The 13331-nt window shown below is 37.8% G+C and overlaps 1 protein-coding gene and 1 non-coding gene across 6 annotated transcripts in view; both read left to right on the forward strand.

Moving 5' to 3' along the window:
- The window catches only part of CDH18 (cadherin 18), a 605364-nt gene that overhangs the window by 3242 nt on the left and 588791 nt on the right, over nucleotides 1-13331 (forward strand).
- On the forward strand, nucleotides 2694-2769 carry MIR2361 (microRNA mir-2361). The gene has a single exon (NR_036331.1). It is a non-coding gene; the product is annotated as a microRNA mir-2361 (primary transcript).

The raw sequence follows: 13331 nt of genomic DNA on the forward strand, positions 1-13331 counted from the left end.
ATAATGCTCAAAGATCTGGAAGTAAAAGGAAAGCATTTTGGTTTGAAGAACATAGTTCTTCACTAGTGGTGGTATACATTTAACATGATGGAAAGAAGTACCAGGCATGATGATCTGAAGACATGGCAAAGATTAGATCCTGGCATGGATTACTCATGTCACATGTCCCCTGCATAGAGGCCATTTTTCCTCATCTGCAAAAGGGGATATGAATAGGCATGGAAACTAAATAATACAAAGTATCAAAATGGGTTGTAATTTATGAAGGTGTGCATCAATGTTGGTAAATTATCATCCTTTCAATTTCTTCTGTGATGTTATTTGTTGAGCACTGACTCAGCACACTAAATCTTCCAGCTATTCCAGAGTAGTTAAAATCATCTGTACAAAATGGTGGTATTAGCTCTTAGAATTTTTTTTTCATGGATGAAATAGAACATCTCCATTTTGAAATATGTGACTTATATTATGGATAAACCTCAATTTCCTCTCTTACATATAGGGCTTCCCTGGTGGCTCACATGGTAAAGAATCTGCTTACAGTGCAGGAGACTGGGTTTGTTCCATGGGTGGGGAAGAACTCCTGGAGAAAGGAATGGCAACCTACTCTAGTAATCTTGCCTGGAGAATTCCATGGACAAAGAACCCTGGTGGGCTACAGACCATGGGTTCTCAAAGAGTTGGACAAGCACTTCTGGCTTCCCTAAATAATCCACATTTATAATTTGTTTAAAAATACAGAAATATAAAAACATAGAATACACCTTGAAATCCACTCTTCAATGATACTGTTATTACCAGTTTGAAATATATTTTAAGTGATTTTTAAATGAATAGATTAACATAATGTCTATATGTAATTAAGAAATAATACAGATTTAAAGTTGAGGGTAGTTGTATAGAGATGCAGACACTCGTATAAGCATATGTACAAAAATATATGTTTAGATACAATAAACACAGTTTATATAATACCCAACTAATTTTATAGCCTGTCTCTTGCATGTGAGTATATAGAGAATTCATAAGTATTTAACAAGAGTACCATTGTGTACAGACCTCATGTTTAAATCTAGTTCAATGTTAGGCATACACATGGGTGGACAGCTTTCTTGTCTCATTAGGTTGGGAGAATTTCAGACTGGTTGATATTCCTGCCATATTGATTTTTATTCATTGTAACTATTGCATATTATGGCATAGATGCAGTATCATTCATTTCAGCAATGAGTTAATAACTATTTTTAAGAGAAGAATAAAGAGAGAGCCAACACAAATTAAATAACTTGGTATTGCTATCCTGCTGTTAGTGAGTTTTTGACTTTTATGTTCAGTACATCTTCTAAGAACAGATTTCAGGGGAATTAAGTGGACAGCGGGGAAATGTTGGAGCAGGAATTAATAGAAGAGGAACATTTGGCCTTTTGTACTGTCACACGCCCAGGTGTCACTTCTATAGATATCAGAAAATATTCTGATATATAAACTTCTACACTGCTAGACTACATCAATTTAAGAAACTTGTTTGTAATCTGAGAATAAAATGAACAAAACTTGATCCCTAAAAGTACTTCACTGAAATGTTTGAAAAAGAAAATATTTCACTTATCTGAGCTCCCCAGGACTGTATTATTTAATATTTTATTTGTACTGCATGGAATATGATAGATGAATTGCTATTAAAATGAATTTGGGCTTTGCAAATGCCTCCCCTGAAAAGAGGAATTCAACTGTGATTCCCATTCATTTTATGTATAGCTGATCATAAGTATCTTCAGATAGATATTTATTGTCATATTTTGGCCTTTAGGATTAATATATGACTTGTATGTGATTATGTACAATCCCAGGTGACTGGAAATTTCACTTGATCTAATTATTTCAGTCTACCTGATGCCAACAGTATTTTAAATAAAAATATCTAGATGGTACTAGTGGTAAATGTAGGAGATGGAAGAGATGCAGATTCAATTCCTGGGTCAGAAAGATCCTCTAGAGCAGGAAATGGCAACCCACTTAAGTATTCATGCCTGAAAATCCCATGGACAGAGGAGCCTAGCAGGTTATGGTCCATAGGGTCACAAAGAGTCAGACACGGTGGAAACAAATTAGTACATGAAGATTAAACTCACAGTTATCCATGGGATTTAAAAGAAGACAGGATGCCATTTTAACCTATTGAATCATCATATTACAAAAATTTTTGAACCCAGGGCTGGCAAGCACATGATAAAAATTCTTATTTATAGTTATTCCTAGTGTAAGTGAAGATTATACAACGGTCTTGAAAACAATTTGCAATCCTTTGACAGTAAAAGGAAAATGCAGATTCTCTTGCATGCACCTTCTGGAAGCAAATGAACCAAATGAACCAAACTATCCCCAAATGAAAAAATCCGTCAAGAGGTTAAAAGTAATTTAAGAATGTGAATACATCTACATAATGATTTGTTTATGGAAACCCACGTAATATTAAACTAGATACAAAATTTTATGTGCATCCTGATTTTTAAAGGGATTTCAAAAAAATCCATTTAGTTGGATGCTGTATTAAGACAGTAATGTATATCCCTTGGACTTTTCTGTATTGTTTATATTATCTATATTTTAAAAATTATATGTAATTAGTGCCTTCCAGCTGCAATGCACAATATAATTTGAACAAACCATGGAAATATAAACAAAAGCTATTTTGGTTACATGCAGTTGTGTTGTTTTTTTTTGTAGAATCTGTTTTTATTGGCTGAGTGAAACAATTTAACTTAACCATAGTTGAGAAAGCTTTGTGGTACTGATTGAAAATTAAACCATTTCTGAATGTCTGTTTAATAGGGATTTTCAATTCTGATGACTGGAATACTGTATTTTAAAGGTTTATCATATCTTTAAAGCAAAAAAAAAACAGCTCAAATTCAATTCCATTTTTACTATATTAAATTTATTTGTGGAGATTATATTCTATTTGAGAAGAGAGATGGTAAACAAGGGAACTTATATTTTATATTACTTCTGGAACATGATTATTGTTAAGGGGAAAGAGGGAAGTGGAATGAGGAATGAAATTTTTGAAGAGATGAGTGAGTGGTTGTTTGATATTTTAGCTGTAATGGCTAAGAATCCCTTCCTTACTGAGAAGGTGACTTTGAATAAAGCCTTGGAAGAAGTAATCGTTGTTTAGTCACTACGTCATGTCTGACTCTTTGCGACCCCAAGGACTGCAGCACACCAGGCTTCCCTGTCCTTCACTGTCTCCCACAGTTTGCTCAAACTTGTGTTCATTGAGTCAGTGATGCCATCCAACCATCTCAACTTCTGTCACCCCCTTCAATTCCTGCCCTCAATCTTTCCCAGCATCAGGATCTTTTCCAGTGAGTCAGCTCTTTGCATCAGGTGGTCAAAGGATTGGAGCTTCAGCTTCAGCCTCAGTCCTTCCAATTCAGGGTTGACTTCCTTTAGGATTGACTGGTTTGATAAGGGACTCTCAAGAGTCTTCTCCAGTAGTACAATTCTGAAAGCATCAATTTTTTGGGCCTCAGCTTTTTTTATGGTCCAACTCTCATATGGATATGAACAAACAATATTCCAGAGAGGGTGAGAAGCAAAAAACAGAAGTCCTGGGACAGGAACCTGCCTGACCCATTGACAGAATAGCAAGAAGGCCAGCATAACAGAAGGGAAGTCACAGAAATGGAGCAGAGGAGGAGATACTGGTCAGAGAGATGGGAAACCAGAATTTCTACATAAATCATATGGGTTGGTATAAGTTCCTCAGGTTTTTCCTGGGAGATTTGGCTGGCATTAAATATCCCTGATCAGAAAAGTAACATGATCTGATGAGTTTATTACATTGTTTGGCAAATAAGGATTAAAAGTGAGGGTGGGATTAAGGTTACTCATCAGCTGCATTTCAGGAAGACATGCTGCTGTATTGGAGTCAGGCTACAGGGGAGCACGATAGAAGTAGGGCAGTTGTGGGGCTATTTCAGTCATTGGAAGAGAGAAGATGATGACTTGCAGCAGAGTGGTAACAGTAGAGGTCAAGAGGAGAGGAGAGGTTGGATTCCAGATTTACCTTGAAATTGAAACTGATGGGACTTGATATTATATAAGATGTGGAGGTGGACAGTGAGGATAAATTTGATTTGCTATATCCTGAGCTATAAGGAGGCTGGAGTTGTCTCTTAAGAAGGAAAAGAATGGGCGGAACAGATTTGTGTGGAGGAAGGAGGACAGACAGCAGATAGGAAGAGCTGAGTTTTATACATTTTTAGGTTGAAATGCACAAGTGGATATGTCCTGGAGTCAGTTGAATACACTGGTGTGGAGTTCAGAGAAGATCTATCTCCTCAGGTAGGAAACCAAGAGTTGTGAGTCCACTGACAGCGTTTAAAGTGGAGAGACTAAAGGTGGATGAAAAGATGAAAAACACAGACCAGGAGGTGGAGCAGCCCCACACCGATTGGTTGGAGAAATGAAGAAAACCCAGCACAAGTATTTGAGGACCAGTAGCTGGAGATGAAGGAAGAGAGTCCCATGTGTAAAGGGTCTTGAAATCCAGAAGATGTACTTCAAGGAAGAGACTGTTTTGGAAAACATTTTAAATTATTGAAATATAAACTTCCAGGCACATATAGGCACAAATCTAACTTTTTCATTTGGATAGTTTTATTTTAGAAATAAAGAATTCATTTCCTTAATGAAAACAAAATGTTTTTCTTTGAAAGTCCTTATTAATTATAGCAGTTTACTTTTTTCAGTTATCTGTTTATAGGCGTCATTTTAGGTTCAATGTGAACCTGATGTTAGAAACAACTGGAGAAAGTTTCTTGGTGTCACAAAAGCAAATATTGACACAAATTTATTGGTTTAATTATCTGTGGATTTTATTCATCAGTATAGTCCTTCTAATATTTTCATTAACCTTACTTAATTTTGGGCTTCCCTGTGGCTTAGCTGGTAAAGAGTCCGCCTGCAATGTGGGAGACCTAGGTTAATCCCTGGGTTGGGAAGTTCCCCTGGAGAAGGGAACACCTACTTACTCCAGTATTCTGGCCTGGGGAATTCCATGGACTGTGTCATCCATGGGGTCACAAAGAGTCGGACATAACTGAGCAACTTTCACTTTACTTAATTTTGATATTAGAGTTGCGTTCTTTCAGGACCTGATAAATTTGCAACATAAAATGTATCTCACCTAATGATAACTAGAAATGTTACTTCTTGAAAACTCAAATTATTCTATATTGAGATACAAAAGAATAGATATGAAGGGTTTCCTGTGGCTGATATTCCAATTAAGAAACTGTGTTTTTACTTTGCCATCTTACTAGTAATATACGTCCAGCTTTTGAAGTGTGGGAGAAATATATTAAGAGCTAAGGTATAAATCTTTGGTTTCAGCTGCAGGTATGAGGTGACTATAATGTTGTGAAACTGATCTTTAAGCAAAAATGCAAGATGACTTTATTAGTGATTATATCAATGATGATGACGCCAATTAAAGCATTCTTTCACATAGCTATTCCAACAAACACACACAAACACAACTTCATAACTTTAGGATCACATTCTGTTTCTTAATCAAACTGATCATTTGTTTAGATTAACTAGCACTTTATCAACCAAGTTCCACTTAGAATGTTTATGATCTCAGCTAAATTAAGTGAGGTAGCTTCTGAAACCCTGAATACTCTTTGGAAGAGCTGATGCTGAAGCTGAAGGTCCAATACTCTGGCCACCTAATGCAAACAGCTGATTGATTGGAAAAGACCCTGATGCTGGGAAAGACTGAAGGCAGTAGGAGAAGAGGATGATAGAAGATGAGATGGTTGGATGGCATCACAGGTTCAGTGGACATGGACTTGGGCAATCTCTGGAAGGTGGTGAGGGACAGGGAAGTCTGGGGTGCTGCAGTCATGGGGTCACAAAGAGCCAGACAGGACTTGGTGACTGAACAACAATAACTTCTGCAACAGTTTTATAAGAGAAGTTGCAACAATGCCTGAAACAGTTTAAATGATGTGTAAGGGCTGTACGTGACTACACTGAAGGCTAATGTGATGATAGAACAATGGTCCCCAAAAAGTGAAGGTCCTAATTCCTGGAATCTGTGTGTATGTTATGACATGTCAAAGGAGGGTGAGGTGTACAGATGAAATTAGGATGGACAATTAAATTAAACTGTGCTAAAATAAGGAGATAATCTTGGTTTATCATGATCAGGTAGGCCCAATGTCATCCTAAAAGAATGTGAAAGAGAAAGAAGTAGGCAGACAGGAGGTCAGAATGACAACATGTGAAAAGGAATCAATCTGATATTGCTCGTTGGAACAAGGAAAAGGAAGACCAAGTACAGAGTGATTTGGGAATTGTCTAGAGACTGGAAAACACAAGGATTCTCCTTTACAGCCTCTGGAGAGGAATGCAGCCACATTGAAACCTTAGTTTTAGCTTGGTTGTGGCTCATTTCAGACTCCTGACCCGACCTTTATCAGACTTCTGACCTATAGAACTGTAAGATAGTAACTTTCTTGTTAGAAGCCAATAAGTTGGTGCTAATTTGTTATAGAACCAGTAGGAAATTAATACAGCTAACCTTAGAAGGGATATTAAGTTGCGCCTTTTGTAAATGACCCATCATGCAAATTTTTTAGAGAATAAAGATATATAATATTACTGAATATGTAATATTGATAACTATTAATTTGAGGTTAGTATACTGTTCAATATTAAACTAATTAAACGATCATGAAATTGAACGTGAAGTATGTTTCTTAAAACAAAATTTAAGAGTGAAAATTCTTTATTTATTTATTTTTTAAATTTTATTTTATTTTTAAACTTTAAAATATTGTATTAGTTTTGCCAAATATCGAAATGAATCCACCACAGGTATACATGTGTTCCCTATCCTGAACCCTCTTGCAAGAAAATAATGTATCCAACTAAGTATATACTTTCTTGTCCCCAGTAAGTATGTTGTGCTTCTGTTAATATGAGATTACTGGACTTTGCATTCCTGTGTCCAGATATGGTTTTAAAAGTATTACCTAGCACCCAGTGCAAAAACTATATTTTTTTTGTACAAAAATGTACAAATAGAGTAAAATGTAGACTCTACAGCAAGATAAATGACCGTCTCCCATTTTTACTTTTGCAGTATGGGAAATATTTACTAAACTGTTTAGCAATTTAAAAAAGGCAAAGTTAATTAAGGTAGAACAATCTATAGCTTAGAAGGTAAAAGATACAACATGGTACAATTAACAAGGATGGATTTAAAATGAAAAAAAAAAAAAAAAAGAAACCTGTGGTCTTCTGATCTACTTTTTAAGTAAGTGGATGTTGCTTACCCTTTTCAGAACTGTTATATAGGGAAAAAGTATCTTCCCGATTTGAATGGCTCTTTCTCATGTTTAAAGCATAACATTTATATAAATGTTCATTGAATACTGTTGAACAAATTTCAAATATATAGAAAATAAATGAAGTAAAGCAAATCACCTGATAATATTTGGTGGATTACAATCTTATTTCAGTCTTTAAAATGTCCATGGATATCATTTGCTCACATCAGTTTACAGAAGCCCTCTTTAACATGTGGTTCTAATAGCAGCAGTATGACGGGGCTCAGGAGCCACACCAGGGCAGGGGGAGAACCTTAACTCCCACATTGCAGGTGGATTCTTTACCAGTTGAGCCATCAGGGAAGCCCAAGAATACTGGAGTGGGTAGCTTATCTCTTCTCCAGCATATATTCCCCACCTAGGAATTGAACCAGGGTCTCCTGTATTGCAGCCAGATTCTTTACCAACCGAGCTAGGAAGGAAGCCCCATATTGCACGCCAAGCCTCCCCTAATCTGGGCAGTTGGTGATGTTGGAGGCATGGAATAAAAATTGTCCTTCTGAGCTTCCAAATTCTGGATCCCAGTTCCCTGATCTGCTCCCAAAGGCACCCAGAGGAAGGAGCTACTCTGAGTTACATGTCTAGCCCTGTCACATAATCAGGTGACATTTCCTTTTGTGTCTTTTGTTTCTCTGATTCATTATATTCATTCTTTTAGTTCCTTAAGTGGTGGGTACTCCGCATAACCAATGAAGTGACCAAGATTTATGACTACCATGTTGCTTTCTTCAATCTCTACTCAGCTGATGTATCAAAAAATTATAATTCTCTATGCATCTATACTTCCTCTATACACCCATAAGACATACACATTGACATATGTACAATACCTTTTTACTTGATAGTAGATCATTAAAGGGGCTTCCTCAGTGGCTAAAAGATAAAGAATCTACCTGAAAAGCAGGAGACCCAGGTATGATCCCTGGGCTGGGAAGATCCACTAGTGGAGGAAATGGCAACCCACGCCAGTATTTTTGCCTGGAGAATCCCTGTGGACAGAGGAGCCTGGCGGGTTGCAGTCCATGTGGTCACAAACAGTCAGACGTGGCTGAGCGACTAACCCTTAGATCATTACAATCTCTACAAATCAATCCAACAATCTGATTCTCCCTTGTCTTTAGTGTTTGTTTCAGCTCTGCTTCTTATTTCCTGCCCCATTGCATCTCTTGTCAATCTTCAGTCTTGTTCCTTCTAATTTGTATTTGTTCCTATATTAATTAACTCAGGCAGTCATAACAAAATTCATGGACTGTGTGTCTTAAGCAATAGAAATTTGTTTCTTTCAGTTTTAGAGGCTAGGGAGTCCAAAATCAGGGTGTTAGCCCATTCAATTCCTTGCTGAATGCTTGGTTTACTCTTCCTGACTTACAGATTGCCACTTTCTTGATGTGTCCTCACTTTTCTAGGGAAGGAGGGAGGGAGAGAAAGGAATAGAGCAGGTACAAGCTAGCATGTGAGCTCTCTGGTGTCTCTTCTTACAAGGTCACTACTCCCATCATGAAGTCCTCACTCTCATGAGCTCATTTAAACAGAATTACCTTCCAAGGGCCCCATTTCTAAATACTTTTTTGTTAAGGGTTTGGGCTTCAACATAAGAGTTTTTGGAGCACACAATTCAGACCACAGAAGCTCCTTCTTCTGTTTTCCTATTTTCAACTATTAATATTATTATATTTCTAAACATTCTACTAGGGATTCACAGGTGGCTCAAATAGTAAGGAACCTGCCTCCAATGCAGGAGACCTGGGTTCAGTCCCTGTGTCAGGAAGATCCCCTGGAGAAGGAAATGGCAACCCACTCCAGTATTCTTGCCTGGAGAATCCCATGGACAGAGGAGCCTGGTGGGTTACAGTCCATGGGGTGACAAACAGTCGGACATGATTGAGCAACTAACACTTCACTTCAAACACCCTACTTCTTCCCTCTGCAATGCCTGACTCTACCATTCACTCCTCAGGTCCCCTACAGTTCTCATTCACCTCTTTCTCCAGGTCATCTTGCTGCTGCTGCTGCTGCTGCTAAGTCACTTCAGTCGTGTCCAACTCTGTGTGACCCCATAGACAGCAGCCCAGCAGGCTCCCCTGTCCCTGGGATTCTCCAGGCAAGAACACTGGAGTGGGTTGCCATTTCCTTCTCCAATGCATGAAAGTGAAAAGTGAAAGTGAAGTCGCTCAGTCATGTCCGACCCTCAGGGACCCCATGGACTTCAGCCTTCCAGGCTCCTCCATCTATGGGATTTTCCAGGCAAGAGTACTGGAGTGGGGTGCCATTGCCTTCTCCTCCAGGTCACCTTATGTGACCATTAAAGAATATATCTGAATACTATAGCATTTTTTGAAATTCTCCAGTACTATAGACTTATTCTACACTCCTTTCCTGAAATGTTTCTGATGGCAGTGTCAACTGGAAAAAAAAAAAATAGCACAGCCTAAATGCTGAGAGTTAGGTTTTACTTGGTTAGAATTTTAGGACTCGAGCCCAGGAAGCAGCATCTCTATTTCATTTCACAACAGTTATCACCTGAGCTGGTTATTCAAGGTAGTTTAAAGGTCATGACTATTGCAGGACTACTGTGTTCACAATGTACTATAAATTGATGGAACAACATATTTTAGAATGTAGAAATTATATAAATGTTTATATGCAGAATAATAGAATAATATTAGGTTGGCAAAAACATTCATTTGAAAGAAAACCCAAGTGAAAAAACCCAAATGAACTTTCTGGCCAATCCTATACGTATGTATGTATGTGTGTGTATATATATATATATATATATATATATATATATATATATTTATAAAAATGAGTTATTTTTTCTTAATTATTCTTCCTGTAATTAGATAACTGTGATATTTTACCTTTTGCCTTGTCTGTGATATCTCAAGACCATTTTCCCTTGATTTATAGAATACATAAAACTTAAAACCATTTTTTAAAACAGGATTTGTGCAAGTTGCATTAAGAAAAAATTACTTTGAGCCATTTAGTACTTTCTTGGTAATAAAAGGGAAGAATTATAAAATGGCAAGAATCCATAGTACATGAATATCCCTGGTTTGAAATTGCTGAAGCATGAGTCACCCTTTCAGATGAAATGCTCTCACTGACTTCAAAGGAGGCTCATGTGTGACTATGGAGATATGTCACAGTTAGGAATAGCTGGTTTCTCTGAGAAAGCATCTCACTCCATTTCCAGACCAATGTAAGGAGGATTTCAGGTGTATGCAGAAAGTATTTTTAACACACTGGTGGTTCAGATGGTAAAGAATCTCCTGCAACGCAGGAGACGTGGATTCAATCCCTGGGTTGAGAAGATCCCCTGGAGGAGAGCAAGGTAACCCACTCCAGTATTCTTTCCTGGAGAATAGCCACAGACAGAGGAGCCTGGTGGGCTACAGTCCATGGGTTCACAAAGAGTCGGACATGACTGAGTGACTAAGCACATTTTAACACAATTCTGGTATTAGTATCCTGGAAGTGTTGACTCTTCTGAGGGTAAAATCCTGGCTTTCAGAAAGAAGTAAACTAGGATACTCTGTTGGCATCCATATATCCATTCTTTTACCGAAAGAAATGCCAACCTTTTAAAGTGAAAAGGCAACACATTAACTCAATGAAAAGACTAGATTGTTCAAATCAATAAACTCTACAAGAATAGTTTATTCTTAGCTAATACGTGCTAATGTCTCCATTCACAACAAAACATTCTTTGAAGAAACTTTACTTTCCTGGACACATGATATTTACAATAACAATTGCTTCAAATCAGATTGTGTTTAGTTGTTATTGATTTCTCTGCTCTATCTAAATACTCAACTCAGAGCCTGACCTTCAGATGTTTATCAGAGTACAAATTCTCCTGGAAAATCCACAGTTTGCTTTTCTGCATATTAAGTTTTCATCTAATACCAAGACAGGCTTCCCAGGTAGTCCTAGTGGTAAAGAATCCGTCTGCCAGTGCAGGAGACACAAGAGATGTGGGTTCTATCCCTGGGTCAGGAAGATCCCCTGGAGTAGGAAATGGCAACCCATTTCAGTATTCTTGCCTGGAAAATTCCATGGACAGAGGAGCCTCATGGGCTACAAGTCCATGAAGCTGCAAAGAGCCAGACACAGCTCAGTGACTAAGCAGCAGCAGCAATACTAGTACATTTTCTGTAATTAATAAATTATAAGATAAGAGAATCAGAAAAATAACAGACCATAAGAGTATATTTTGGTACATACATCTCAGTGACCAAAAAGAACAAATTTAATATAATCTTCATAGATAAAATGGCATTTCAGAGAAATTATCTAATGTATACTTTGAGCTCAGATTTTAATTATTGATGTATTTCAATTATATAATTTACCATTCATAATTTATTTATATGTGCATAGTTGTGTTAACTGGAAATCTTCTCTGAAAGCTCTGGAGATTGAGCAGATATTTTTAACTTTGTTTCATATAAGAGTAATCTGATGTCACACAACTTCACAAACTTGCCCAACAGAGCAGCCTTTGCAGCCACTGAATCAGAGTGGAGTGTCCCCTTCCATCTGTCAGGCCTCTTTACCAACCAGCCTCAATACCCCCTTGACCCTTAATCTTAGCTGATGGTCTTGCCTAACATTGTACTTCTAGAATTTCTGAAATCTGTGGGACAGTTTTTATCTCAAGTCTCTCCCACCAAATCTGTACACTAAATGGTATCTATATTCCAGTCACTTTACTCTGCTGAAATTCTAATACTGGAAAAAGCCCTGCTATTACCCACACCTTGCTCTCAGGATTCCTTTCCCAGACCCTCCCAACTTCTCCCCTTAATTGGCTGCACCATCAAATGACCCCTTCCTAATGGGTCTTCCCATGCATGTGACTCTCATCTTTCAAAAAACATCCCAGGACCCTGCACTCTGCTCAGATGTAACTACTCCAGTCATCTCAGCAAATGATACCACCATTTCCACAAATCAGAACTGACAGAGCTCCATTCCACTTTCCTCATCCCTGCCCTTCACATCACTACCAAATTCTATGGTTTCTTCTCCTAAAACAGGTTTAAAATGCGTGTGCTACTTTCATCTCTGCTGCCACCACACTAGTTCAAATCAACTTGATCTCATCTGGAGTGGTTTCCTCTGGTCTGCTGGCATCAGCAAATGTCCTTCTCAAATCATTAATTAGATACCAACTGGCAGGAACTTCTTAGAAATATTAATCTGTAGATGTCATTCTTTGTTTTCAAAATCTTTCAGTGAATCCCAATTTTAAGTATAATAAAAGACTAAGCTTTTGCCATGGTCTCTACAATCCTATGTGATCTCATCCAGCCTCTCCTGCTTGATCCCACCTCTACATCCAAGCTACTCTTTCATGTGTTTCCCTCCTCAAGTATTCGGAACCTTCTTCATGCGTGTGTGCTCAGTCGCTTTAGTCATGTCTGACTCTTTCTGACCCCATGAACTGTAGCCTGCCAAGCTCTTCTGTCCATGGGGATTCTCCAGGAAAGAATACTGAAGTGGGTTGCCATTTCCTTCTCTGCTGAGCCTTCTTCAGGACCTTTGAATGTATTGTTATTCCTTTTGTCTGAAATGTCCTTCCCTCATATTTTTTTACCACTCCCTCTTTATCTGTCATGCTTAATCTCATCCTATTAAAAGCAATGCTCTCGTCCCTAAAGTAGCTCTCTGTCCTGCCAGCCTATTTTCTCATGCTCCTCAATGATAATATTATGAGTTTGTCTTTTTTTCTCACCTCCAACTGGACTGTAAACCCTACTTTAGTGACAGAATTTTCTGCTCATTCACCTTTGCATTCCCAGTGTTTAAAATATTGCCTGGCATATAGCCCAGAATATATCCAAGAAAATGTAAGATACATATATTCATAGACTAAAATTGAAACAAGTTAGACTTATAAAAAATAAATGGCTTGAA

The sequence above is a fragment of the Bos taurus genome, chromosome 20 (genome assembly GCF_002263795.3).
Source record: "Bos taurus isolate L1 Dominette 01449 registration number 42190680 breed Hereford chromosome 20, ARS-UCD2.0, whole genome shotgun sequence".
Taxonomy (NCBI): domain Eukaryota; kingdom Metazoa; phylum Chordata; class Mammalia; order Artiodactyla; family Bovidae; genus Bos; species Bos taurus.